The following is a 27,288-nucleotide window of genomic DNA, read 5'->3' on the forward strand; positions in this document are numbered from 1 at the left end:
CCTCTTCTATCCTGGTAGGAAAAGTAAGACCCCAGTGAGGATAATCTGTTGTAGACTTCTCCCATGAAGATAAAAATGTTTCCCTTGGGAGATATGAAATCAAATCTGCAAGGAGTGTCCTCTGAAGGGCCATTAGGATGGGGGTGAAGCCCTTCTAATTCTCCTCTTGGGAAAGTTTTTGCCCCAGGAGGAAGGCCTGCTAGGCATTTGCCAGCGCCTGAGACAGTGTGCAGCTCTGCTTGTCTGTGGTCAGGGTCTGTGCGCCTGGTGCCCGTCGCATGCATGCACCTCTCTTGTCCTTACTCGGGTTGTCCTTTTCTCTCTCCTTCTGCCCTTGTTGGGACAGGCGAACTCCCGTCTGGAGGCTGACTGCTGCCCAGCTTGCCCTTTCTTGCTCTCTTGTCAACCAGACCCAGGATCTCTGCTCAGCTGCAGGCTGGAGCAAGTGGATTTCTTTCTTGCTCGGCTGACATTCTTTCAGGATTAGCAGATGTGTTACGTTGGCCCAAAATATAGTAAAGTCTAACAATGTTAGTAAAATGGATTTCTGCCTGCTCCCCTCACATTTCCTAGCACAGAAGTCAGGGCAGAAATACCAGTTATTGTGATTTGGGGTTTCTTCGTCATAATCATGACACATATATATAATGTAGAAAATACAGAGGGAGTCTATGTAGGCAAACAAAGCAAAATACAGTCAACTCTGGTTTCCTGCCAAAACTACATTTAATAACAATAAATTCAACACACACAGAGTTACTCCTCTGCTCTGGTTCAACTAAATAAAATGTGAATAGCTCTTATGTACTACATGCTAGGTTAGGGTGCTTTCACAGACTGTAGCCTGTGACCATCACAGTCACTCTGCAATGCACAAACTTCACCCCATCCCTTCCCAAGTATGAGAAATATGAGACTCCGAAAGTTTGATGGCTACTCACACAACCGGGACTTGCAAACAGACTTCCCTATTCCATTTCCAAGACTCTTGCCCTACCACAGTTCCATTTCCTGGGAAGAGAGGCCCTGGGTGGGGTAGACAGTGAATCTAGACCAGGGATTTGCTTTTCCACCAAGTCAAGAACTGGGTGAAAACCAAAGAAATCAACAGAATCCTGCCCAGAATCCTACCCACTGAGTAGGAATTCAGAGTGGGATCATGTCCTGTCTTTCCTTCATGAACCAACTAAAATCTCATCTCACACACAAAAGGAAATAAAAGGTAGAGTCAGAGAAAGAGACCATGCAGCATGTCTCCAGTTGGTTTTCTCCACCAACCTGTCTGCCTGTTCTTAAGCGTAAGTCCTGGGACATCACCCCATCACCAAGGCGGGCATATTTCTCTGAGAATATGTCATTTATCTTCTCTGATCCCACCAAAATGTCCTTCCCAGCCCCTGAAGTTAGGGACTTCTCTGAAAAAACATATTGATAAATATATCAAAATGTGTGTTGAATGCTTGGCTGAGGAGGGTTCCCCCACCCCCTGCTTTGTTTCTAGTAGGCAGTGGAGATCCAGCCAAGGTCTGGGAGAAAGTCAAACATGTTTCTGTTGGCGTACCATAGTCTAGTTCCTGGACGTAGCCTGTCCCACGAAGCAATGGTATATTCTTTGGGTGAAATTCACAGGCCATGTCTGCAAAATTATGGAGGACTCTCAGAGAAAGAACAGCCAAAGGGTAACTGTGGTAGGACATAGGACTCTGTATCAACTCTAAAGTGATGAAACCTTCAAGGATTAGGGGGCCACACATTTCAGAGAGCTTCCCAGATAAGGACTGATTTCCACAGAATCGAAAAGTACCTTGGACATTGCTCCCTTCCGTTCATAAAAACGTGGCTGTCAGCGAATGTGCCGGCCACCCAGTGTAACTGTAGACACTTCGGCGTGTTAAGCTGAGGCCTCACTGAGCTCAGCTCTCCTTTGAACCCTGGGGACACGAACATGTTCTCCTGGCCCAGAGAAGCACACACAGGGTGTCCCTGACTCTGTGAGGAAGACAGGAACTCCCGTTCGTGGGGCCCAGTGCAAGTCAAAGTGGAGGACCTCTTGTTCAAAGATGGTTAAAAACTTTTAAGACGGCAACAGTAAGGCATTAAACCAGGTGCAGGCACCTTCTGAGCACCAGGACCTGCACAGCTGGCCCCAGGTCAAGTGCCCATGCAGCTGGCCCTGCCAAGAATCATCAATGAGCCATGGCCATGGATTTCTGAAAATGATCCAAACAATGAACAGACCAAGAACATGTAGGTTCTTTATGCTCTGCTGGCTTTGGTGACCCTGCCTAATGTGGAAGAGCCACTGGGATGACTCTTGTCCTCACCTAAGGAGCAAACTACAGGTCTCCATAGATCCCACATCTTGGTCCCAGAGGTTTTCCTTTCTGACGTTATGAGGAAGAAAGGAGTGATGACTATAAGGCAGTTCATACAACAAAAGGAAGACAGACTGTAACACTGAGGCTTAGAAGGAATTGGCCTAAACTCTCACATCCAGCAGGGTGAGCAGCCAGTGAGTGGAGCAGACAGAACTTCATCACTGCACTGCGCCATGGAGATACAGAGAGATGAGCAGAGCAAAAGAGGGATTCTTAAAAAGAGGACAAGACAAGGAATTAAAAATATCTAGGACATCCACAAGTCACACCTAAATTCTACCCACGCATGTCTGCAGCACAATTTAACCAGCACGGAGTGATAGCAAGGATCCAATTCTTAGGGGAAAAGAAGTACGAGAGAAGTTCTAAGACTGAGACCCTTAAGCCTATCTTTTCCCTGTAAACTTAGAAAAAGACAACCGTTTTTCTACTTTAGTGATAGATACATGCCAGGGTTAAAGAATGAAGTACATTAGTCTATATTTTTACTGTGTGTATCTTTAATAAATGCACAGTAGACTTTAATAAAAATGGTCACTATAATGAGAACCCTGTGACTGTGGCTGAGGCTTTAGCACTCAAAGCAACAGAACCAGAACACAGAACATAGATATGAACACATCCAAGGATAACAAAAATTACCCAGAGCATAAATATACAAACAGAAGTGGAAGAATATTAAAATTTCGGGGAAACAAAAAGATGAGGAATTCGAACAAGTGGGCCAAACAACTAACTCAAAGCCCTTCTTCTTTCTTTGGGGGCCAGGTGGCAAAGGCAATATTTTTTCACTGGGTTTTCTCAACTATCCCCTTAATTTTGCTTCTAAACTCAGTTGTGCTGACATCTTACTGTCTTGTCTCCCAAGAGGGACATTTAACTAAGGTATTGTCCATTCAATTTAAAACAGATGCTGAATATGATCACTTTCCCATTTGTTTGAGAATAACATCTCACCCCTTGATACTTAAAAGGTTTGGGGGGTGGAGGTTGTATTGCAGGAACTTTCCAGCGGCCCCCCCAAAAAATGTATACTTTGACATTTAACCAAATTAACAAACATTAATTGCACATAAAAGCCACTTTGCTGAATTGCAATGAGCCATTTAACTCTATGGACCAATCCACCCGAGAGTTACGGGAGGAGAAGCAGAGTTGGCAATTCTCAAACATTAAGACGCTCAGCAGCCTACACCCTAGCTCCTTCGAGGTCAGAGAAAGCTATGTTGCAGAAAAAGAACGTGAGTCCAAATTAGCAATTTGGCAGTGCTCTTCAAAAAGAGAAATGTAACCTCAGGACTTTCCCAGCGCTCTCGATTCGGTCTGCCAAGGCCTGTCGATGGATTGCAGACTTATCTGTACCCAGGGCAAAGGAGGCCGCTCCCCACAGCAACCCCTTTCCTTAGCACATATATAAACACTAAGGATTTTTTTTTTGGTGGGGGGCACATGTCTCTCTCTGGCTAATTGCTGATTTTCTCTTAGCCCAAGGCTATGACACTTTCTGTCACATCACTTTTCTCACCAGCAATTCCTCATCACAAAAATCATTTCTCCCACTGTCTTCTCCAAGATGTGAGAGGGCTGTGGGAACCCACCTCGGATCTGTCTCCCCTCTGAGGCTGTGGTTCTTGGAAATGGGTGACCTGCGACCATAGCTTTATTGGTTTTATCCTCCAGAGGGACAGGGTTTCCATCCCATGGGACAGTGTATGACTCACGTCTGTTTCACTGACCTCGCTATTTTCAGGCTGGACTCCTCATGCAGCCACATTAGCTGCTCAACAAAACCTTAATGGATGCATAATAAGGGGTGAGGTGGCAGAACTTATTATTTATTTCTTCCCAAAATGTTTTCCAAAGCACCATGGGTTCCAAGGAAATTATCAACGGCCCCCAGACTCACCTTTCACATAGATGTTACCAACGCACGGTGTGCTTGTCTTGGTAATACTTTTTGTTTAGCTTGTACACACCCCAAGCACCAGAATGCAGGTCCACAGAACCCAGGACCTAAGAACCCAGCTTTCGGAAGAGCAATTGTTGGGATCGCCTTGTCTCACTAACAGCTGCATCATAAAGTCTCCAGCAGGAAATGAACAGTCCATCCTGTAAAACAGAGAAACCACCAGAGTTTTGTCTTGTCCCCGTTTCTTTCCTCCATTAGAAAGCTTCAGACACTGGGCATGAGGGTTCAGGTCTCCCACACTGTTTGTCAACTTCTACTTTTTTTTCTGATTATTTTGAGTTGATATATATTGAATCCACTGTTTTTTCCCCCATTGAGTTGCACATCTATTACATGAAATTCAGACAATTCCTTTGTCTGTTCAAAATGAGACTGTGGCTATTACTCTTTAATGCAGGTTATTCTATCTCATCTCCCTGACATTAATTTTCACCATCTTCCACTCATTTGTGATGCCTGCTATACACCTGTGTAACACACACACACACACACACACACACAGAGGCTTCAGGGAAGTATCAGTGGAAGACACCTCTCATCCACCTCCAGGATGGGGTGGAAGTGCACAGTAAACAATCACACATGAGTGAAAATCAATTCAGGTAGACCTCGTAGCTCAGTCAGTAAAGAACCTGCCTGCAATGCAGGAGACGTGGGTTCAATTCCTGCGTTGGGAAGATCCCTTGGAGAAGGAAATGGCTACCCACTCCAGTATTCTTGCCCCCAAAATCCCATGGACAGAGGCACCTGGTGGGCTACAGTCCATGGGGTTGTAAGAGCTGGACACAATTGAATGACTAAGGTAGAATTAAGAATAAAATGCAATAAAGAGTAACAGCCACGGTCTCATTTTATATTAACAAAGGAATTATCTTAATTTAATATAATAGGCATTTCCTTCTCCAGGGGATCTTCCCAACCCAGGGATCGAACCCAGGTCTCCTGCATTGTAGACAGACACTTTACCATCTGAGCTACCAGGGAAGCCCATAATATAATAGGCATGCAGCTCTACAGGAAAAACAAAAACACAAAATATGGAATCAAAATAATTAGAAATGGAAGTACATATTGACAAAAACATGGGGGATATTAACCCACCACCAATGGCATTGTTTGTAGCCATAAATCCCACATGGAAACAGATGAACAACACTAACTTCATATCCAACTATTCCCTCACCAAATGGCCAGTTAACTGAGACAACATAAACCAACACTCTTAGAAAGATCAGGAAGATGAAAATTTAAGTAGGATATGGAGTATTTTAATTAACATGTAAGATTAATGTTAAAGGTATATTATACTTTTATCTTATAGAAAAGACATTTTAAATGTCTTTAAAGTATCCATGCAAATTGATCAGCTAAATACAGTTCCAAATACATAAGTCCCCAAAAGACTGTGATTGAATCAAAGGGTAATAAGATTAGAAATGTAGAGCAGAGATTAAAACAAAAATTGCAATTATTTTGAGGAAGCACACCTTTAAATACCTCTTAGGTCAGAGAAGATCAAAATTAAAGTTTGCACCTATACTTGTAAGTAAATAGGGATTGGTAACATATAAAATGCCAATCAGTATTGTGAAAATGACTATATTACCAAATGCAATCTACAGATTCAATGTGATCCCTATCAAATTACCAATGACATTTTTCACAGACCTAGAACAAAAAAAATTCACAATACATATGGAAATGCAAAAGACCCCAAATAGCAAAAGCAGTCTTGAGAAAGAAGAATGGAGCTGGAACAATCAACCTTCCTGACTTCAGATTATACTACAAAGCTACAGTCATCAAGACAGTATGGTACTGGCACAAGAACAGAATTATAGACCAATGGAACAAGGTAGAAAGCCCAGAAATAAACCCATGTACCTATGGGCACCTTATTTTTGACAAAGGAGGCAAGAATGTACAATGGGGCAAAGACAGTCTCTTCAATAAATGGTGCTGGGAAAACTGGACAGCTACATATAAAAGAATGAAATTAGAACACTTCTTAACACCTACACAAAGATACACTCAAAATGTATTAAAAACCTAAATGTAAGACCAAAAACTATAAAACCCTTAGAGGAAAACAGGCAGAACACTCGATGACATAAATCAAAGCAAGATCCTCTATGACCCACCTCCTAGAGTAATGGAAATAAAAACAAAAGTAAACAAGTGGGACCTGATTAAACTTAAAAGCTTTTTCACAGCAAAGGAAACCATAAGCCAGATGAAAAGACAACCCTCAGAATGGGAGAAAATAATAGCAAATGAAACAACTGACAAAGGATTAATTTCCAAAATACACAAGCAGCTCATACAACTCAATGCCAGAAAAACAAAAACCCAATCAAAAAGTGGGGAAAAGACTTAGACATTTCTCCAAAGAAGACATACAGATGGCTAACAAACACATGAAAAGATGCTCAATGTCGCTCATTATTAGAGAAATGCAAATCAAAACTACAATGAGATATCACCTCACACCAGTCAGAATGGTCATCAAAAAGTCTGCAAACAATAAATGCTGGAGAGGGTGTGGAGAAAAGGGAATGCTCTTGCACTGCTGGTGGGAATGTAAATTGATAAAGCCACTATGGAAGATGGTATGGAGATTCCTTAAAAAACTAGGAATAAAACCACCATATGACCCAGCAATCCCACTCCTAGGCATATACCCTGAGGAAATCAAAATTGAAAAAGACAAATGTATCCCATTGTTCACTGCAGCACTATTTACAATAGCTAAAACATGGAAGCAACCTAGATGTCCATCAACAGATAAATGGATAAAGAAGTTGTGGTACATATACACAATGGAATATTCAGTTCATTTCAGTTCAGTTCAGTCACTCAGTCGTGTCCGACTCTTTGCAACCCCATGAATCGCAGCATGCCAGGCCTCCCTGTCCATCACCAACTCCCGGAGTTCACCCAGACTCACGTCCATCGAGTCAGTGATGCCATCCAGCCATCTCATCCTCTGTCGTCCCCTTCTCCTCCTGCCCTCAATCCCTCCCAGCATCAGAGTCTTTCCCAATGAGTCAACTCTTTGCACGAGGTGGCCAAAGTAACTGGAGTTTCAGCTTTAGCATCATTCCTTCCAAAGAAATCCCAGGGCTGATCTCCTTCAGAATGGACTGGTTGGATCTCCTTGCAGTCCAAGGGACTCTCAAGAGTCTTCTCCAACACCACAGTTCAAAAGCATCAATTCTTCGGCGCTCAGCTTTCTTCACAGTCCAACTCTCACATACATACATGACCACAGGAAAAACCATAGCCTTGACTAGACGAACCTTTGTTGGCAAAGTAATATCTCTGCTTTTGAATATGCTATCTAGGTTGGTCATAACTTTCCTTCCAAGGAGTAAGCATCGTTTAATTTCATGGCTGCAGTCACCATCTACAGTGATTTTGGAGCCCAAAAAATAAAGTCTGACACTGTTTCCCCATCTATTTCCCATGAAGTGATGGGACTGGATGCCATGATCTTCGTTTTCTTGTTGTTGAGTTTTAAGCCAACTTTTTCACTCTTCACTTTCATTTTCATCAAGAGGTTCTCTTTAGTTCTTCTTCACTTTCTGCCATAAGGGTGGTGCCATCTGCATATCTGAGGTGTTTGATATTTCTCCCGGCAATCTTGAGTCCAGCTTGTGCTTCTTCCAGCCCAGCGTTTCTCATGATGTACTCTGCATAGAAGTTAAATAAGCAGGGTGACAATATACAGCCTTGACATATTCCTTTTCCTATTTGGAACCAGACTGTTGTTCCATGTCCAGTTCTAACTGTTGCTTCCTGACCTGTATACAGGTTTCTCAAGGGGCAGGTCAGGTGGTCTGGTATTCCCATCTCTTTCAGAATTTTCCACAGTTTATTGTGATCCACACAGTCAAAGGCTTTGGCATAGTCAATAAAGCAGAAATAGATGTTTTTCTGGAACTCTCTTGCTTTTTCCATGATCCAGCGGATGTTGGCAATTTGATCTCTGGTTCCTCTGCCTTTTCTAAGCGCAGGCGGCTGCGACTGGCACACTAAGCGCGGCCGAGAGGAACTATCCCATGTCCGAGGTCGGGGCAGAAGCCGGGAGGACCCCATGCCCAAATGGAATATTACTCAGCCATAAAAAGGAATGCATTTGAGTCAGTTCTGATGAGGTAGAGGAACCTAGAATCTATTATACAGAGTGAAGTGAGTCAGAAAGAGAAAAATAAATATCATATTCTAACATATATATATGGAATCTAGAAAAATGACACTGAAGATTTTATTTACAGGGCAGCAATGGAGAAACAGACATAGAGAATAGACTTATGGACATGGGGAGAGGGGAGGAGAGGATGAGATGTATGGAAAGAGCAACATGGAGACTTACCTTACCATACGCAAAATAGATAGCCAATGGGACTTTGCTCTATGGCTCAGGAAACTCAAACAGGGGCTCTGTATCAACCTAGAGGGGTGGGACGGGGAGGGAGATGGGAGGGAGGGTCAGAAGGGTGGGGATATATGTATACCTATGGCTGATTCATGTTGAGGTTTGACAGAAAACAACAAAATTCTGTAAATTATCCTTCAATAAGAAAAAAAAAAAAAAAAAGACGACTCAAAAAAAAAAAGCCAATATGTGACAAATAAATCCACATGAGATGTGTTAAATGCTATAGTCAGAAGCAGATTCATAAATTAAATGCTTTATACTTTTGTACATATATGAGATATGCTTAAATATTAGGTAAGTGAAAAAATGCTTAACTTTAAATGTTTAAATATATGTATATTATATTTCAATGTGTGTCATATATGTGTGTATATATCAGTTCAATTCAGTCACTCAGTCATGTCCAACTCTTTGCAACCCCATGGACTATAGCACACCAGGCCTCCCTGTCCATCACCAACTCCCTTAGCTTACTCAAAGTCATGTCCATCGAGTCAGTGATGCCATCCAACCATCTCTTCCTATGTCATCCCCTTCTCCTCCTGCCTTCAATCTTTCCCAGTATCAGGATCTTTTCCATTGAGTCAGTTCTTTGCATCAGGTGGCCAAAGTATTAGTTTCATCTTCAGCATCAGTCCTTACAATGAATATTCAGGACTGATTTCCTTTAAGATGGACTGGTTGGATCTCCTTGAAGTCCAAGGGACTCTAACTTTTAACTTTTAAATGTTTAAATATATGTATATTTCATTGTGTGTCATATATATATAGATACATATATACGGTTACTGCTTTTCATTTAAATTGAAAAATAAGAGGGAAAATATAAGTAATGTTTCCTTAGTAAATTAAGAATCAAAAATAGAAGAAAACTAAACAAAATGTCTACAAGTTGATACTTTAGTGTGGCAGGGCAAAAAATAAAATGACCTCTAAGAAGTCAAGTAATGAGGAAAAAAAGAAGAAGCATGAAAGCACAATGTACGTACAAGAAGCAGGGCAGAGCCTTTAAAGAATGATGGACAGGGAGGCCTGGCATGCTGCAATTCATGGGTCGCAAAGGGTCGGACACGACTGAGCCACTGAACTGAACTGAACTGATATGACATTCACCCAATTAGTTTGAAAAATCATAGTGAAATGTTTAAACAGTTTCCAAGAGGCTATCAAAATTGATCCATTTGCCTAGATCAATAACTATTTATTTGAATAGAACTTTTTTTTTAAGTTTCATACTGTCACTTAAGTAAAATGGCATTGGGTCTGGAAGATTTAATAGGCAAGTAATTTCAAAGATTAACTGATTTTCATAACATGTAATGTTATCCAGAATGTTTAAAAGATAGGCAATTCCTAATCTGCTTTGAATCAGGAATGATTCTGTAACTGAGTTGAAATACTTCAAACCACAAACTGCAGTTCTCCTTTATATTGGAATATAAATATAAAAATTCTAAATAAGAGATTACTGAACCCAGTAATGTATTTCAATAATAGCACATACTAAGAAAAACTCGATACCATCATAAAATTACCATTTAATAATAGAGAGTCTTTTAACAGATTGACCCTCTTCAATTTGCCAAAGAAGATGTATATTTTTTTAATCTCAGAGAAAGTCAAAAAGATATTTAATAAAATTAAGCATTAAATGCTGCTAGCATTTTATCTAAATACTTTCTAAATGCCATAAACAACATCCATCTGTAATGGTTTGAATAGTGCTCTCCAAAAAAGTTCATGTCCACTGAGAACATCAGAATGTGACCTTATTTGGAGAAATGGTATTTGCAGGTGTGACTAAGGTAAGGATGGAGATGAGATCATACTGGATTAAGGCGGGCGATAAATCCAATGAGGGGGTCCTTTGACAGACAAGAAGACAATGTGAAGACGGAGGCAGGGACCACAGTGATGCATCTACAGGACAAGGAACCCCAAGGAGTCCTTGCAACCAGCAGAAACTGGAGAGAGGCAAGGGGCAGTTTCACTCTCAAAATCTCCAGGAGGAATCAACCCTGCCAACACCTTGATTTGGAACTCTGGCCTCCGGAACTATGACGGAATCAATTCCTATTATTTGAAGCCACCCAAGATGTGGTACTTTGTTAGGATAGCCCTGGGCACTGTGGGCTCAGTCACTCAGTCATGTCTGACTCTTTGCGACCCCATGAACTGTAGCCCACCAGGCTCCTCTGTCCATGGGGATTCTCCAGGCAAGAATACTAGAGTGGGTTGTCATTTCTTCCTCCAGGGGATTTTCCCAACCCAGGGATGGAACCCAGGTCTCCCACATCGCAGGCAGATTCTTTACCATCTGAGCCACCAGGGAAGCCTAAGACTGTCCTAGGAAACAAATACACCATCTTAACCCAAAGCCAACATCACCCCTTACAGCAAGGGCATCCCCACTACTTTCAGCAACAAGACAGTAAGTACCTCCCAAGGAATCACTATAGTTGACAGTGTGGCCTGCTGGAGGAGGCTCCTCTCTTGCACACAGCTACCTCTGAATCCATTTAACTGGCATGTACAGTGCCTGAGCTGATGCTTTGCAAACCAGGACAGAGGAGGAAAATCACCAGTGAGGTGTCTGACAACTGTCCCTGCATTCATTCCTATGACCATTCCTTCTGCAGGTTAAAGACATCTGCTTGAATCCTGCTTTGCCCACTTCTTGGGTCATTCCGCACAAGGCACTTAGCTTTCCTGAGCTGTCCTTCTCTAATCTATAAGATAGAGATCATATACATATATATTTTGCTACAGCAAAGATGAAGCTAAAATAAGAATGGATCAAAAAGACACTTAGCTCAAAACCTGGCACATAGTAGGTACTCAATAATTGTCGGTTTCTTTCCTTTCTGAAATATTGACATATCAGGGGTGAGCCTTTGAGATGAGAATTATATTTGGTCAATTATGTTATTCATAGTCTCCCAATTATGGTAAAACTATAGATTTAAAAATCTCCTCATGGATCAATTTCTCTAAGTCAATTGAATTACAGACAGGTAAATCACATACCTGGAATGTTAGGTCCATGAATCAAGGCAAATTGGAAGTGGTCAAACAGGAGATGGCAAGAGTGAATGTTGACATTCTAGGAATCAGCGAACTAAAATGGACTGGAATGGGTGAATTTAACTCAGATGACCATTATATCTACTACTGTGGGCAGGAATCCTTAGAAGAAATGGAGTAGCCATCGTGGTCAACAAAAGAGTCTGAAATGCAGTACTTGGATGCAATCTCAAAAACGACAGAATGATCTCTGTTTGTTTCCAAGGCAAACCATTCAATATCACAGTAATCCAAGTCTATGCCCCGACCAGTAATGCTGAAGAAGCTGAAGTTGAACAGTTCTATGAAGACCTACAAGACCTTCTAGAACTAACACCCAAAAAAGATGTCCTTTTCATTATAGGGGACTGGAATGCAAAGGTAGGAAGTCAAAAAACACCTGGGGTAACAGGCAAATTTGGCCTTGGAGTACAGAATGAAGCAGGGCCAAGTCTAATAGAGTTCTGCCAAGAGAACACACTGGTCATAACAAACACCTTCTTCCAACAACACAAAAGAAGACTCTACACATGGACATCACCAGACGGTCAACACCGAAATCAGTGATTTGATGATTGATTATATTCTTTGCAGCCACATATGGAGAAGCTCTATACAGTCAGCAAAAACAAGACCAGGAGCTGACTGTGGCTCAGATCATGAACATCTTATTGCCAAATTCAGACTGAAATTGAAGAAAGTGGAGAAAACCACTAGACCATTCAGGTATAACGTAAATCAAATCCCTTATGACTATACAGTGGAAGTGAGAAATAGATTTAAAGGACTAGATCTGATAGACAGAGTGCCTGATGAACTATGGATGGAGGTTTGTGACATTGTACAGGAGACAGGGAATCAAGACCATCCCTAAGAAAAAGAAATGCAAAAAAGCAAAATGGCTGTCTGAGGAGGCCTTACAAATAGCTGTGAAAAGAAGGGAAGGGAAAAGCAAAGGAGAAAAGGAAAGATATTCCCATTTGAAGGCAGAGTTCCAAAGAATAGCAAGGAGAGATAAGAAAGCCTTCCTCACTGATCAATGAAAAGACATAGAGGAAAACAATAGAATGAGAAAGACTAGAGATCTCTTCAAGATAATTAGAGATACCAAGGGAACATTTCATGCAAAGATGGGCTCAATAAAGGACAGAAATGGTAGGGACCTAACAGAAGCAGAAGATATTAAGAAGAGGTGGCAAGAATACACAGAAGAACTGTGCAAAAAAGATATTCACGACCTGAAAAAAACGATCATTGAAAAAGCAAGAGAGTTCAGAAAAACATCTATTTCTGCTTTATTGACTATGCCAAAGCCTTTGACTGTGTGGATCACAATGAACTGGAAAATTCTCAAAGAGATGGGAATACCAGACCACGTGGCCTGCCTCTTGAGAAACCTGTATGCAGGTCAGGAAGCAACAATTAGAACTGGATATGGAACAACAGACTGGTTCCAGATAGGAAAAGGAATATGTCAAGGCTATGTATTGTCACCCTGCTTATTTAACTTCTATGCAGAGTACATCATGAGAAACGCTGGGCTGGAAGAAGCACAAGCTGGACTCAAGATTGCTGGGAGAAATATCAATAACCTCAGATATGCAGATGACACCACCCTTATGGCAGAAAGTGAAGAGAAACTAAAAAGCCTCTTGATGAAAGTGAAAGAGAAGAGTGGAAAAGTTGGCTTAAAGCTCAACATTCAGAAAACGAAGATCATGGCATCCAGTCCCATCACTTCATGCAAAATAGATGGGGAAACAGTGGAAACAGTATTAGACTTTATTTTTCTGGGCTCCAAAATCACTGCAGATAGTCATTGCAGCCATGAAATTAAAAGACGCTTACTCCTTGGAAGGAAAGTGATGACCAACCTAGACAGAATATTAAAAAGCAGAGACATTACCTTCAACAAAGGTCCGTCTAGTCAAGGCTATGGTTTTTCCAGTGCTCATGTATGGATGTGAGAGTTGGACTATAAAGAAAGCTGAGTGCCAAAGAATTGATGCTTTTGAACTGTGTTGTTGGAGAAGACTCTTGAGAGTCCTTTGGACTGCAAGGAGATCCAACCAGTCCATCCTAAAGGAGATCAGTCCTGGGTGTTCATTGGTAGGACTGATTTTGAGGCTGAAACTCCAAAACTTTGGCCACCTGATGCGAAGAGCTGACTCATTTGAAAAGATCCTGATGCTGGGAAAGATTGAGGGCAGGAGGAGAAGGGGATGACAGAGGATGAGATGGTTGGATGGCATCACCAACTTGATGAACATGGGTTTGGGTAAACTCCGGGAGTTGGTGATGGACAGGGGTGCCTGGCGTGCTGCGGTTCATGGGGTCGCAAAGACTAGGACACGACTGAGTGACTGAACTGAACTGAAATCACACTGAAGCAAGAGGGAAGAAAGAATTTTGTTGGTGAGGGTGTATTTTTTTTTATTAGCCTACGAATCACTGAAATGCAATGTTTCATCACCACTTTCTGTTTATAAAGACAGTGCTGGCCAAATGGTCTAAGCCCATACACACCAATGGGAGAAACAGACCTTTATGTACCAAGAACAGTTGATTTCACAGGTTGTTTAATGCACAGTTTTTAATTTAATATTTTCCCAGAGGCCTTTAAAAGTATTACATGCATTTTGAAGTCCAATAAATATTTGTCATTTTATATAGAGCCATCATTTTTTGTTTGTTTGTGGGTTCCCCTCCCCTCTCAAACACAAATCAAGTGAAATACTTAAGGTCTGAGCCAAGCACCCAGGAGCTTATTCAAAATGAGTCCAAATGAATTTGCTTGCTGGCAAATGCTGGGAGTATGTAAATGAGGCTAAATTTAAGAATCCCCGAGTGGGCTGGAGAAGGAATGCTATGCAGGATGCCCTCTGGGGCAAGCTAGACTAGAAACCTGAGTAGCTGAGAATTAGCCCCGAGGGGTGTGCCCAGGCAGGGAGGGGCCGGGGAGAGGTGCCTCGAAGGTCAAGGGGCAGGAGGCTCGGAAGATCTAGTGTATGGAAACCAAGAGGGAGGCGCCGCTACCCTCCCCAAACCCACCTCCAGCACATATTCAATAGGACAGCAGTCAAACTCCGAGTCAGTCATCTGATAGCCAAAGGAGAGCCAGTTAAAACTACCCTCCTAGCACACTCCTGCGCGATGCCGCCAACTAAGCCTAACATATTTATTTGTAGTTCCCAAATCACCCAGTTGCATCAATCCTTTTTTTTTTAAAACATCATTCAAATCACTCTTGTCACTGACTTGGCAAATACCTGTGCATGGAGTGTCCACTGAAACTCCGTGGGGTCTGGGACAAATGATGACTCAAACGGGCAGTCACTGCCTCACTGAACTCAGTGTTTAACCAGGAGGTCTGCTCCTCTGTCCCGTTTCTCACAGACTTGACCCAGAGCCTACGTCTTCCTCCTATGAACCATCCCAATCTCCCCGCCTTTAGTCTGCCGTCTCCTCCCTCACCCTCCACACTCAGGAGATACCAATTCCATCATATTACTCAACTAAGAAATACATGCTGGCTCTCTATCACCTACAGAAAGTGAAAGTCACTCAGTCGTGTCCGACTCTTTGTGACCCCATGGCCTATACAGTCCATGCAATTCTCCAGGCCAGAATACTGGAGTGGGTAATCTATCCCTTCTGCAGCGGATCTTGCCGACCCAAGAATAGAACTGGGGTCTCCTGCATTCCAGGCAGATTCTTTACTAATTGAGCTATCAGGGAAGTCCAATTGTCTGCAGAACAAAGTCCCAACTCCTTAGTAAAATGTACAAGAGTCTGGCCTGAATTGCCATTTCTTCCCTCTAGCCTCATCTTCAGGCTCTGCTCCTACTTGAATTTTACGTTTCAGCAACTCCAAGAGATCGTTACTTTCCCAAGACGCTATGTTGGATCACACTCCCCGCCTTGGTGCTTCCACTCAGCCTTCTAAATTAGGCTGGACTGTGATAGCGCCCCAAATTTCTATCTGTTTTATGGACCCTCTGTCTAGTTGGTCTTACATATTGGACACTCTACAAATGATGTTCTGGATTGTCCCCGTCAAAATGCAATCTACATGTCACAAAGGGCATGCTTCAGTTCAGGTGAGCATTTACTGAAACCTAAACTGAGGCAGACTGCTCAGCTTAGGGGCTACAGAGTTGAGTAAGACATGACCCTACACCCCGTGGTTCTCACCATCTAATTTAAGGGACATAAATAAGAAAATAAGGGCAGTGTTGGGTGACTTATTAAATAATACAATATTATAATATATGATAAAATTAAAATTATGTGTTTCATAGGGATGAGTAGTTGCTTTTGATTTGGGAGTAAGAGAAGGTTTCCTAGAAGAGCCGATTCCTGAATTAGGCATCAGGAGATTATGGTAGACAGAATAATGGTCCCCAAAGACACTTATCTCCTAATGCCCAGAACCTGTGAATATGTTTACCCTGCTTTGCAGATGTGATTAAGGATTCTGAGATGGAAAGAGTACGTGACATTATCCAGATGGGCCCAACATAATAAACAGGTCCTTATAAGAGGGAGGAAGAAAGGTCAGAGGCAGAGAGATTTGAAGATGCTACACTGCCAGCTTTGAAGATGGAAGAAGGGCCATGGGCTAAGAAATGCAGGTGGCTTCCAGCAACTGCAAAAAGACAAGGAAGTACATTCTTCACCGGAGCCTCCATAAGGAATGCAGCCCAGCGATTCTTGTCGTTGTTTAGCCGCTAAGTTGTGTCCAGCACTTTTATGACCCCATGGACTGTAACCCACCAGGCTCCTCTGTCCACGGGATTTCCCAGGCAAGCATGCTGGAGTGGGCTGCCATTTCCTTCTCCAGGAGATCTTCCCAACCCAGGGATCAAACTCCGATCTTCTGTGCATCTCCTGCATTACGGAGAGATTCTTTTACTGCTGCGTCACTGGGGAAGCCCTTCTCATGTGTAGTCAGTCAAAACCTCTCTGGAAGTGCTTGCTTGTATTTCATGAAAGAGGGCCATGACTAGGAAGACTGCGCAAGCTCTCAGAAGGCTTTCCATCTGGGACGAGGGTCCAGTTTAAACTTCTGCAGAAGTGGCAACTCTGAGGATCTGAAGGACAAGAGGGTGCTAACCAGGCAAAGGAGGGGCATGTTTTCCAGCAAAGAGGAAATTTAAGAAGACGGGGGGAAGGCTGGAGCCAGAGAGTACAGGTTTACCAGAGCCAGTAGGTAGCTCTTCCCAACTCCACATTCAGTAACATCACATACGAAGCTTAAAATGGGCCTTGGGGGGAGTGTTTACACCACTGGCAGATGCTGGCCGATGCTGCAAATCAAGGCTTTTTAAAGTTTTATTTGAGGATAAGGACCTTATCTTTCTGGCACTCTTTTTATAAAAAGTATTTATTTATTTGGCTGTCCTGGGTCTTAGTTGCAGCACATGGAGTCTTCAGTCTTTGGGGTGGCATGTGTGTCCCTCAATTGCAGCACGTGGGATCTAGTTCCCTGACCAGCGGTTGGACTCAGCCCCCTGCCTTCAGAACATAGAGTCTTAGCCACTGGATCACCAGGGAAGTCCCATATTGCTCGAGCTTACCTGGCAGATTACAGAAGTTCACTAAATGTGAATTTTGGGGGAAGTGGGCTGGATGAAGTTACAGAATTCAGTTATCTGTTTTCCCAACCTATGGCTTAACCTATAGAATGGTTGAGAATCAGCATGAAGAAAGAGAGAAAAAACTAGGGTAAGAACCCTAACTTCTGATTGGTTCTCAGAGAGGCAAGTTCCCATTAGCTTTGAGCAGCAACTCTTCCACTCATTGAGAACATGGGCAGTCAGATATCTGAATCTCACTTTCCTCACACCTTTGACAATTAGTCTCAGTTACAACTTTTGGTAGAAAGCATTGGTGTGGTTAGTACTGGGTTTTTCTCATCCCAATGCCATGGGGTCGCTAAGAGTCGGACACGACTGAGCGACTTCACTTTCACTTTTCACTTTCATGCATTGGAGAAGGAAATGGCAACCCACTCCAGTGTTCTTGCCTGGGGAATCCCAGGGACGGGGGAGTCTGGTGGGCTGCTGTCTATGGGGTTGCACAGAGTCGGACACGACTGAAGTGACTTAGCAGCAGCAATGCCACCTAGGGACTCGCAAGGACTCAGTAATTCACAGGGTTGTCAACTTGCATTGGGGGGAGGGGGGAGAATTGGTGTCCAGTTTTTCCTACAAGAGTGATAATATGTGTAGACATACATGTTATGAATGAGCTTAATTTTAAGAGTGGGAGTTCTGGAAATGGTCATATTTAGATTCAGATCTTGACTCTATCAGTACTTTTAGTTACAGGGACAACTTATTTATCTTCTCCTTATCTACAAGGATTCTGATACCTCCTAAAATTGTGATGAAGCTTTATTGAGATAATGCAAGTATAATCCTTGGCATTTAACCTACTGTGTAATAAGTTTCCCATAAACAGTAGTCAAAGGCCTTAAGAAATGAAAACGAGAGATGTGCAGGAGATCCGGAGGTGACTTAGACACGCGTCCCTCACTGGAGAGCCACCACTTATGGGAAACCAGGCACCGGTGGGCCTTCTGGTCCTTTTCATTTATCACTTGCAGTAATGAAACAGCCCGACCAGCTCCATATAATTACCGTTATTTTCCTAATGATGAACTTGAGGGCAAGAGAGGTTAAGGAGCATAAGAAGAGTTAAGGAGCATAAGGCCGCAGTTCATATACAACAGAACCAGAATTTTAACCTAGTTTTCCTGTTTTCAAAACCTAAGATATTCTCTATACTATGCTACCTCAATAGGTAAGAAAGTCCAGGGGAAAGCCTCTTTCAAAATGTTTAATCTGTCCAAGATAAAATAATAATAATATCCAAACTACAAGTCAAGTCTTTGAAACCTACCCTGGTGTAGTTTGCATCAACCCAGCACCCCACACAAGTGGATTTAGATCAGCTCTATTCAGGACATTAGTAGGTCAAAACAAACTACATGTGTGGGGTCAATGATGCAATTCGAACTCTGTTCACAGGTGGAAGCAGAGGACATTAAATGCCTTTTGTTACCCAAAGGTATGAACTATAACTCGGGTTTTTTCCTCACTAAGCCCACACTTCTAAACTCTCCAGCACCATTTCTAGTCCTGTTACCCACTGGATGTGTGCCTCAGTTTCCACATTTAGAAAGAGGAACCATAATCCTTCATAATGCCACTGTGAGACAAAGCCATCTGAATTCACTGGGTGTGATTCTGTGTACAAAAGGGGTGCCCATCCACTTTCGCTTTCCTTCCTTCCCCCAGAAACACAACTTTGGGCTTCCCTGGTGGCTCAGAAGGTAAAGAATCTGCCTGCAATGCAGAAGACCAGGTTTGATCCCTGAGTTGGGAAGATCCCCTGGAGAAGGGAATGGCTACCCACTCCAGCATTCTTGCCTGGAGAATTCCATGAACAGAGGAGCCTGGTGGGCTACAGTCCTTAGGGTCATAAAAGAGTCTCTGACACAATGGAGCGACTAACACTTTGTCATCTAGCTGCATCCTAAGCTCAGCGCTGGGGAGGACACAGTATTCTATAGGGTACGCCCTGAACCATGAGCAGCCCCAGCCCTTGTTTATGCTGAGAGAGTTCCCTATCAGGACTCTCCCTCAATAATGGGTGGTGGTGACAAGGAATCAAAGTGCAGTCTTGGGACATTCAGCAAACATTAACCACTTCAGTGGTGATTACTTCACCATGGGCTCTATTGTCTGCCAGTCAGTTATCTCACGGAACCACGAGTGAGGACAGGCTAGTCACAAGTGAAGGAGGAGCACCACACTCAGGTGCTTTTGGAGGTAGTCAAGTGGGAGAGGCAGAAGGACCAGGCCAGGCATGCCCGTTCTGTGAGGAGTCTGTGGTCCACATCACTGCTATTGAAGAAATGTATTTGGAGCTTGAGGACCACATTTGAGTCCAGCTCTGCTGGCAACCGGCTGTGGGCCCTGGAGTGAGTCACCACGCAGACCACATGTATGAACAAGGAGGGTGGCACGGTTGGAAAGACTTGAACTTGGATTCCAGGAGCTGCGCTCCCCAGCTGCGTGGGCTTGACCTCACTGGCTGGCTTCACAATCCACTGCTGCTGAGAATGTTACAGCCCACAGCACAGCTGCACGCACTTTAATGTTTATGATCGTGTCTTGCCTGGCAGGCTTGCCAAGAACATGCGTTCGGTCTGACCTCTGTATTAGTTTCCCATTGCTGCTACAACAAATTACCACAAACTTAACACAAGCTTAGTAGCTTAAAACCCAGCATTCTCGAGGTCTGAAGCCCAAAGTAGGTCTGTCTTACTGGACTAAAACTGCAGTGTCAGCAGGACTGGGTTCCTCCAAGAGACTCTAACAGAGAAGCCATTTCCTCATCCCTTACAGCTTCTATGGTGGTTCAGGGGCTACGTCGTGTCTGACCCTTGCAAGCCCCCTGGACTGTAGCCTACCAGGCTCCTCTATCCTTGGGATTCTCCAGGCAAGAATACTGAAGTGGGTTGCCATTTCCTTCCCCAACAACTTCTATAGACTGCATGCATTCCTTGACTCCTACCTCTTGTTCCATCTTCAAAATTCATCACTCCAGCCTTTGCTTCATCCTCATACCTCTGTCTCTGGCATTTGTATTAATTATCCTGGAAACTTCTGATGATACTGGACCTATCCACATAATCTAATGTAATCTCCCAATCTTGAAAGCCTTACTTTAATTGTATCTGCAAAGTCCCTTCTGCCATGTAAGGTAACACATTCACAGGTCCTGAAATTACAACGTGGACATCTTTTTTCTTGGGGGGGGGGGGTGGGCAGCCAATGGGGGAGGCTTATTCTCCCCACTACATCATCTTTTTTAAAAAATGTTTATTTATTTATCCCCTCATTGATTTAATTTGGCTGCACCAGGTCTTGGTTGCAGAAGGTCTTCGATCTTCACTGTGGCATGCAAACTCTTAGTGCCGCATGTGGGAATCTAGTTCCCTGACCGGGAGTTGAACCCAGGCCCCCTGCACTGGGAGTGCAGTCTTACATACTGGCCCACCAGGGAAGCGCCCTGCCTACCACATCATCTTACAGTCAAAGTTAAATGACAGTCGTCTAGGAGAAAGAGTTAAATAATCTCCGTTGGCAAACTACTTTGATAATAACAAGTAAAATGGAAGGGACAAAAGGTTGGGAATCAAAGGGAATTACCTTTTAGCTGGACTAAAGTGAACTGAGCCAACGCGTGCTCAGTTTCCGTCTGTGAAGTGAGGATTATAATGCTACTGCCAATCACATAGATTTATTTAATGAGATAATATTCATAAAGTATTTCTACAGTGGCCAGCACACTGTGGAGACACTAGGAATTCTAACCCAGATACCTATCTTCTTCACAATTACTATGCCATTTACAGAAGAATTAAAGAGCTGATTGCTGAGTGATCAAGGCTCAGAGTCATGGTGACTTTCTGACAAAGTACGACATCTCCAGTTACCTCTCAGAGCAGACCTTGCGTACCACTCCTGTCAGACTTCATGGTATTCTTTTAGATAAAAGTAATAAGCAATGTGAGGGCAATTTAGAGTTCACAAGGCATTTTCTCCCTTCAACTTCATCACAGCTCTCTACCCAGAGGTGTTATGTTAATTCCCTCTACCCAGAGGAGGAGACAAAGCGTCAGAGTCAGGTCAGTTCAGTTCAGTCGCTCAGTCGAGTCTGACTCTTTGCGACCCCATGGACTGCAGCACTCCAGGCCTCCCTGTCCATCACCAACTCCCAGAGCTTGCTCGGACTCATGTCAGAGTGGTTAAGCCCTAAGTCGCAGTGGTGCGAAGTGGAAAGCCAGGCTCTGCTCCCACTTTTCCTACTCTGGCATCACGCCTTTCTGCCATGCCCTGCTGTCCACTTTCTTGAGTTATGCCACATTTATGTACTATGGCTGTGAAAACAAGGCTAAAAGAATCCAACAAAAATTAACAGGCAACTCAGTTTCAAAACAGCTGGTAATCACATGGATGAGATGACTGATCATTGTTTTTATTGCTGATATTTTATTCTGAATATGTTCCTCGGGCTCAAAATACTGGAATTGGAGTAATCTGGGCTTGAATCCTGGTTCTGACACTTAGAAGTCAGTGATATTCTGCAAGTCATCTAACCTCTGAGTCTCAGCGCCAGCTCCTCCTCCAGGAAAGCTGTGCGTTGCGGTCATTTGGGCACAAATGTAAAAGTGAATGCAATTGTTGCGTGACAGATTAGTGGGGTCAGACTATACTTATGGAAATGTTCCAAGGAAGGTTTGATTGGATTAATCCTTCTAGAACCCTTGCAATTAAGTGGAAACTACCATAGAGGCTAACCGACAGGTGAGCCGGCCTGCCTTCCATCAGTCTTGCCCATCTTTTCCAGAGGCTCTTGTTTGGGGAGATAAATGTTTAGGTTTCAAGAAATCAAGTTCAGTTTCTCTGTGGCCTTCTCACTTCAGTTGAATATGAAAAGAGTTACAATTTGGAAGGTACATCATAAATCCAGTGACAGCTATTCTGGAACTGACTGGAGACACTTTCAAACCTAATTAAAGTGGTTTCCCTTCTTGAATTTGCTCCAGGTATGCATTTATTGCCTGGGCTGGAAACTAATTTGTAGCAAGATTTGGGATCCAGGCCCTTATACTGGGAGGTTTGTTATATGTGATTAAGCTACACTATTTAGTTTAATACCAGAGAAGTAATTTAAAATAAAAGAAACTGCATTCCATATTCAAGAAGTAAAATACCCTTCTAGTATAAACAGAATTAAATTGCATGGAAGTATATTTTCTGAAACCAAATGTCTATTTCAGGTGCTCTGTGAATATGGACTTAGAAACATTTATCTCAAAGAGTCACTTCTTCAACTACAAGTCCAATTCCTTCATACCTAAACTCAGTGCCTGTCTTCCGCATTGCCTTTTTCCTTTTCTTCTTCATTCTGATCTCATGCTGACCTCCTTCTATTGCAATGTCATTACAAGAAATGAAAAAGATGTTTTAAATTACTTAGCACAGTGCTCGACACATAGAAGGCACCTATCAGATCAGAGCCTACCCCAACATCATCACCGTCACCATCACCATCAATACTATCATCTGTCTAGAGACCCTTCCTTCTGGAGAGTGAGGGAGGGCAGGAGATTACAAAAGGAAACCAGAGAATCACTAATTGAGGGGTCTAATCCTTCTCTAACAATAACTTTCACTGAGTTCCCCAAACCACTCTGTTATGTGGATCTGGCAAACTCTCCATGACAAAGGCAGAACTGAGGCAGAGATCCGTTAACACTCTTGTTTATAATCAAATATCTACTAAGCTCTTATTCAGCTTGTACATCTCACCTCAATCATTGCCTCCTGAGGGAAACCTTCCCCAAGCCCCTGGACAAAGTCAAACCTCCCTGGTATATAGTCACATAACATCATGTACAACCACCCCTCTGTAATTTCCCTCATAATTGCATTTTTACTTTTATTTGCATTTTCACTTTTATTTGTATTTTCATTTGGCCTGTCGGTCTCTGCCAAAATATCATAAGCTCCTTACGTGATTTCCAACTCTTATTCTCTGGGCTCCAGCACACACAGGCACTCAGTGACTAGTTGGGTTTTAATATTAACATTTGTTTATTTGGCTGCACCAGGTCTTGGTTGCAGCGTGTGGAATCTTTGATCTTCGTTGCCACATGTGAGATCCTTTCCTTGCAGCATGCAAACTCTTAGATGTGACACGTTGGGCTTAGTTCCCTGACCAGGAATGGAACCTGGATCCCCTGAATTGGAAGCATGGAGTCTTAGCCACTGGACCACCAAGAAATTCCCTAATTGTTCAATAAATAAATGAATGAATGAATGAATCAAAAAGACCAACAATGATAAGTCTTGGTGAGGATATAAAAAACTAGAACCCTCATACATTGTTGGTGGAATTATAAAATGGCGCAGCTACTGTGAAAAACAACTTGGCAGCTCTCTGAAATGCTAAACATACAGTCACCATCAGTTCAGTTCAGTTCAGTCGCTCAGACATGTCCGACTCTTTGCGACCCCATGAATTGCAGCACGCCAGGCCCCCCTGTCCATCACCAACTCCCCGAGTTCACTCAGACTCACGTCCATCGAGTCGGTGATGCCATTCAGCCATCTCATCCTCTATCGTCCCCTTCTCCTCCTTCCCCCAATCCCTCCCAGCATCAGACTCTTTTCCAATGAGTCAACTCTTCGCATCAGCTGGCCAAAGTACTGGAGTTTCAGCTTCAGCATCATTCCTTCCAAAGAAATCCCAGGCCTGATCTCCTTCAGAGTGGACTGGTTGGATCTCCTTGCAGTCCAAGGGACTCTCAAGAGTCTTCTCCAACGCCACAGTTCAAAAGCATCAATTCTTCAGCGCTCAGCCTTCTTCACAGTCCAACTCTCACATCCATACATGACCACAGGAAAAACCATAGCCTTGACTAGACAAACCTTTGTTGGCAAAGTAATGTCTCTGCTTTTCAATATGCTATCTAGGTTGGTCATAACTTTCCTTCCAAAGAGTAAGCGTCTTTTAATTTCATGGTTGCAGTCACCATCTGCAGTGATTTTGGAGCCCCCAAAAATAAAGTCTGACACTGTTTCCACTGTTTCCCCACCTATTTCCCATGAAGTGACAGTCACCATAAGACCTACTAATTCCACTCCTAGACGTACATCCAAGAGGGCTGAGAATCGAGGTTCACACAAAAACCTCTACATGAATGAACATAGTATCATTAGAGCCACAAACGCAGACAGCCAGATGTCTATCGACTCATGGGTGAATAAATAAAATGTGTTATATCACCTAGGAATATTATTTGACAATGAAAACAAATGAGGAACTGACATTTGCTACAACACGATCAATCCTGAAAACTTTATACTAAGTGAAATAAGCCAGTCACAAAAAAGTCATATATCATGAATCCACTGGTTCAAAATTATCCAAAAGAGAAAAAACCCTAGAGGGGGACTATATAGCATTCCAAGAGAAATGGATTTCCATCTAAGCCTTTCTGCATTTTCCATTTAGTCTTTGTCTTATTCATACAGCAACCTTGACTCAGGAGACTGGAGAACAGGAGGGTGAATGGCAGGATTCAGGTGCTACAATCTGACACAAAAATCCAAAGTGCTGTCACTCTGAAGTCTGCCTGCCCAGCAAACCAAACACTCGTGAAAGTGGGAATTGGGTGTCAGAGGAAATGGGGCAGGGATATTTCATTTGCAGTGAAAATTCCAGATCATTCCAAACGCAATGGCAGAGATGCATTTACAAGAGGAACAGATGGATGCCTGTGAGCATGGGAGCTTCAGACATTCAGGAGAAGATGTTTTAGCCAAATCTCCTCAGGGAGTCCATCTGGTCCAGGCCAAGACAACTTACTCCATGAGGAGGCTTAATGAGGCCTGAAAATGCCTGCAGCTCTGAGGAGGTGGGCTTGTGGAAGGGGCAGCATTCTCATGGGAAACCAGACTATTCGACTCTTGATGGTGACTTTCAGGTCAGCTCTGAGAAAGGAGAAAAAAGATGTTGCTCTGAGGAGGCAACACAATGAATCCAACCCATCCTTTGCAAGGGCCCTTTGTAGGAGGAAGACTGAGAAGCAATCCACATGTGGCCCAGCCCAGCTCCTGCTGCACGGGAAGGTTGATAGTTACAGGTTCTGTGAGTTCAGGGTGAAAGACAGACGCACCCAAGGGCAGCTCTCGGTGGGCATTCAGTTCCCACCAGCTGTTTGGTATTATTTTTCACAGCACGGCTTTCTGTGCTGCAATTCATTAAGTCTCCCAAACTCCCAAATTCCTTAGCCCTGTGAAACTTCAGCTGATAATGTAATGTGATCACTCTCTGAAATGCAAGGCTCTCTAGGGTGGTCCAAATTACAGGTTAAAAACAAGAGTCGCACATTGTTCTGAGCACAGAGAAGATCGGAGGCAACATGGGTGAAGCTCCAGGATGGCAGATCTCAAACTTTTGGTCTCGAGGACCCATTTACACACTTACAATCTATTGAGGTTCCCAAACAGCTTTTGTTTATGCAAGTTATGTCTATCAGTATTTACCCTTTACAAATTCAAACTGATGAAATTTTAATATTTATCTACTTATTTGCAATAATAATACTAAATCCATTACATGTCAATGTAAGGAACACAGCTTTGTTTAATAATAATATAGTTTTCAATTTAAGAAAACAATTTACTGAGAAGAGTGGCATTGTTGAACAGTGTTTGCAAATCCCTTTAATGTCTGGCTTAGAAGACAGCTAGGTTCTCACATAGACTTCTGCATTGAATCCATTATAATTTAATTTTTGGTTAAAGAATATGAAGCGAAGCCAGACTCACATAGACATGTAACGGAAATAGAGAAGAATACTATAATAGTTTTTTCCAAGTAACTGTGGGTAGTCTTGTTTGATACTACACCAAAACTCAACAAGAGGTATTTCTTAAAGGTTAGTTGCATAGTAGAATCTGAAACCTTATCAATAATTTATTTTGTACTATACCCAGTTAAAACTCAGGGTTCCATCTCGTACTTTGAATGGTTCTTGAACCCATTCATAATAATTCATTTGGAAAATATAGATTCTCTGAGTTACGCAGATTTTAAAATATTTTCATATTTTGCTTGTACCACATTTTTTTAAAAACTCACATTTACTGGCACTCATGATAAAAGAATCCACCTGCCAATGCAGGAGACAAAAGAGATGCAGGTTTGATCCCTGGCTCTGGAAGATCCCCTGGAGAAGAAAATGGCAACCCAGTCTAGTATTCTTTCCTGGAAAAACCCACAGACAGAGGAACCTGGTGAGGTCACACAGAGTTGGACATGACTGAGCACACACACAATATTAATACCATCAATCTCATCACAGAAATATTCAAGTGTTGGGATGCTGTCAAGCTTGCAGTTGCAGATACAAGTTGTACAAAATTCTAATTTTCACTTGAAAGGTTGCATTTTAACAGTGGCAAAAAATACTCTCATTTGTTCTCCTTGAAGTGACAGGCCTATCTTTTTTGTTTTCAAAAAAAAGTCTGCCAAATACCTCAGTCTGAATAATTATAATTTGTCTGTCAGTTGCTCTTCCAAGTGAAATGGTGTTGCATGAAGAAAGTGGCTAGTTGAGCTCACAACTCAAACACACAAGTGCTTTGCCCGGAGGCCACCATTGTGCTTTGCCAGGCAGCAGAAGTGGAAGTGCTTTCTGCATGCTTCCTCATGCATCACACAAAATATGAAAAGATGTGCATTCAAGAGTTGAGATTTAATTACATTAATCATTAGTATTGCTTTATCTAGGACATTCTTAAGGGAAAAATGCTTTGTGTACTTATTTGCTTGTCTTCTGTGTCATC

At 42.7% G+C, this 27,288-nt stretch overlaps 1 long non-coding RNA gene across 1 annotated transcript in view; it reads right to left on the reverse strand.

The window, feature by feature from the left end:
- Positions 1-2,715: 2,715 nt before the first annotated feature.
- LOC132342780 (uncharacterized) overlaps positions 2,716-27,288 on the reverse strand; it is a 45,011-nt gene continuing 20,438 nt past the window's right edge. The window contains exon 3 of the long non-coding RNA XR_009491266.1: positions 2,716-4,487. This is a non-coding gene — a long non-coding RNA (uncharacterized lncRNA). The remainder of the gene's footprint in view (positions 4,488-27,288) is intronic.

Source organism: Bos taurus, chromosome 18 (genome assembly GCF_002263795.3).
Source record: "Bos taurus isolate L1 Dominette 01449 registration number 42190680 breed Hereford chromosome 18, ARS-UCD2.0, whole genome shotgun sequence".
In the NCBI taxonomy this organism is placed as follows: Eukaryota; Metazoa; Chordata; class Mammalia; order Artiodactyla; family Bovidae; genus Bos; species Bos taurus.